Source organism: Crassostrea angulata, chromosome 1, assembly GCF_025612915.1.
Source record: "Crassostrea angulata isolate pt1a10 chromosome 1, ASM2561291v2, whole genome shotgun sequence".
Taxonomy (NCBI): Eukaryota; Metazoa; Mollusca; class Bivalvia; order Ostreida; family Ostreidae; genus Magallana; species Magallana angulata.
The window spans coordinates 22122045-22125267 of NC_069111.1; the positions used below are offsets into that span (position 1 = coordinate 22122045).

At 33.8% G+C, this 3223-nt stretch overlaps 1 pseudogene; it reads left to right on the forward strand.

Moving 5' to 3' along the window:
• The first annotated feature begins 615 nt into the window (after positions 1–615).
• On the forward strand, positions 616–2908 carry LOC128191728 (uncharacterized; annotated as a pseudogene).
• The last annotated feature ends 315 nt before the right edge of the window (positions 2909–3223 follow it).

The following is a 3223-nucleotide window of genomic DNA, read 5'->3' on the forward strand; positions in this document are numbered from 1 at the left end:
TGGACACAGACCACTGTTATTTTTGGGAATCCCCTCATTCCTTTATAGAACAAAAGTTCATAGAAAAAATTTCACCGACCCAAATCAATCGTGAGGGGGTGAGATATGGCCCCTACAATAGCCCCCACCCTGCATTATCCACTTTTACTTCGGAATATTTGTAAGCATTGGCCTCTTTACACCCTTCCTATTGCGCCTTTAAAAATCGATTTTCCCACTTTTTTCTAACCAGTGTCTACAAAGTGTCGACGTATAATGAGAGTTCACTAAATGCAGCTTTAGAGTCTGATGTTATAGTTACTGATATCTTCAACATTTTCAATGCCAGGGATGATGCGTCGAATATTCTGATGCATCATCAAATGCTAGTCCACACTCTAATCCTGTAGACAGAGCAAATCAGGAAATAAAAAGAGGCAAAAGAACGAGACAGAGACCTAAATACTACACTTCATACAGAATTAAATTGAGTTATCTGCCTGTGAATAACGTATCCCATAAATCATTTCATTTTTATCTATATTAAAAAAGTAAAAATATGTTAAATATGCTTTTTTGCACACTTTGACATTATTTAACTTAACTAGTGTTAAGTTATTGAATTGTAAATATGAAATGTCTGATTTAAGGGAAAGTCACTTTGAACCAGATTATGAAGAAGATTGTCTCCCAGCAGACCATATTACAGGTTTAACGTAAGATAAAAAGGGAAAAAGTGTCCTGTGCGAGGTTTGATTATTTTAAATGCACCTTAAAAAAATATACCGATTAATAATTTTGATAAGATATGCTCCAAGGAGCATGTCAGTTTTTAATTGTTTTATATTTTGTATGCATTTTTCCTTATAAAGAAAATGTAGAGTTTAAGCGCATCAAAATAAACGATATTTCATATAAGGTCACAATAAGTTATGAAGGTCATTTTGTAAAAGTTTCAATTAAATTAAAAAAAAATTCTGACCGTTTTGTCGCCATATATGGACGACCAACGCTAGAAAAATGAGTCAAAAACGTTAACGTAAATGGACACCTTGGAGCATCGGGCCGTCATTAAATTCAGAGTGCACGCAGAAAAATATCTGATGGAGACCAGAAGGTTCTTAGATGCTGCTATCTTTATAGGACAAAGGTTTACAATTGGAACCACAATTGGAATTGAAGGTTTGAAAATGGAAATACTGATATCTTAAGCTCTTGCAGCACCCCGTGCCCCCTTACAGCCCGGATCTTGCATCTATGGATTTCGCTTTATTTTCTTATCTTCTCAAAACTGCGTGGACAGAGATTTTCGGACCTAAATTATCTACAATATGACACAAAAGACATTATACAAAAATTTGACAAATAATAGTATAAGCATGCGTTTTATAAATGGATTAATGGCATTAAAAGTGTGTGAACTAAAAGATGTTTATTTTGAAAAAGAGGGACAAGTTTAAATTGCTTTCTTCTGCTTTCTATTTTTGTACTTTCCCCTTACCCCCTGCTTTATATTTATTTTTTTCCCATTCTTTCCCTCCTCCCCAGGAATGATTGAATCAAAATCATATGCTGGTAAATCCTGATTTATGTTTGTTTTGTATGCATGTGTATTTTGTTTGTGTCTATGCCAATGTACATGTCATACATGCATGTATTTAAGTATGTACAAGAATACAAGAGCAAGATTAATTTATAGTAAGTCAGTGAATTTCCTTTTTAAACTTATACATATATCACCCAATTTCTACCCCTCCCTCATCCCCTCGTCCCCATGCATTATATACCCCCCAAAAATAACAACTTTCATGACAATAATAAAATTATATTGCTGATAATGTACACTTGGGTATATACATCTGTAAAATCATATTATATTAGAGAAATGTATCAACAAAATTCATTATAAGTTTATATGTCTAATATCACTTGTATCTGGTCTTTCATATGTGAAAGTTGTATTTAAATAAAAGAAAAAAAAGTTTAAATTGCCTTTCAGTAATTTGACGTCACCTGACGTCGTGGATATATGAAATGATTCTCCGTAAATCCAATTCATGCAAAATAAAAATCGCTGTATCTTTTGAAAACAACTTCAAAATCATATGATTTTTTTCATACTTATTTTCAAGTGGAAGTCATTTAATAAAACATACGTCATCCTTCAAAGTACACAGTAATTTTGCCGTAAATTACTTTGTCCACGAACTTTTCTAACAACCCTCGTATGTAGTTCAAAGTTTACTCATGTTAGAAGATATGCTATCAAGAACAAATCTCTTGTTTTTTGGGTTTTTTTTTGTTTTATCGAAGATTCAAGAGCGTCTTGCTGGAAATGCGAACTCGGTTTTGCCCAGGAAAGGTTTTTAAGATTATATTGGGAGAAGGAACATTTTATTGATTCCACAGATTGCAGATATGATAACAACATTCATGCTCCAAGATGGTTTGAAGGAATATCTATACTTTTTTGCCAAGTTTGACATGGTCAAACCGCTATCGTTCATCAATACCAATCAACGACCCATGGCCTTGCAAGGAGCACTCTGGATGTCCTTGAACATATCTTATTTGAATAAGACAAAACAGTATTTCCCTTTAACAAAAATGCCCTACCTAGCTTAAAATTTAAAAAGTTTAATCCGTTGGAAAATACTGAGCATTCTTCAAGACTTGACCAAAATTCATATGGCTCATTTGAAAAAAAAAATGATCTTCAGAAAAACAAGAAAATAAATAATGTGGGTTCATCATTTATTTATTAGGCACACCAGAGAGCAAAAATGGTAAAATCCTCAGATCTTGCTTTTAAAAATGCTCATATTTTATGGCATGGAATTAGAGAATGAAATGGTTTTCCCTTGTCGAAACTGTTAATTTTTTAACAGAGAAAGTTTTACCCAGAAGATCGGGTTCGGCATTCCAATAAGCTGATAGATCGTCCCCCCGTTGTGAACGGAACCTGGTATAGAACAGAAGTCCCCTCGATCGGCTAGGCTATTTAAGACTCAACTTAAATGAGGAAGTAACTTTAAGTTACCCCTCACCAATTGCCACCTTTTCTTCCTAACGTAAATCAAATCAAATTTCTAACAGCACTTCACAGCATATGTAGCTTCGATTTAAACGAGAATATAAAACTTATGTTTACTGTTCAGGTGGTTTTTATAACCTCCGCAAACGAAATTTGGTGGTAGTGGTGGTACATGTATATAGGAATCACCTTGTCTGTCAATCTGTTTGC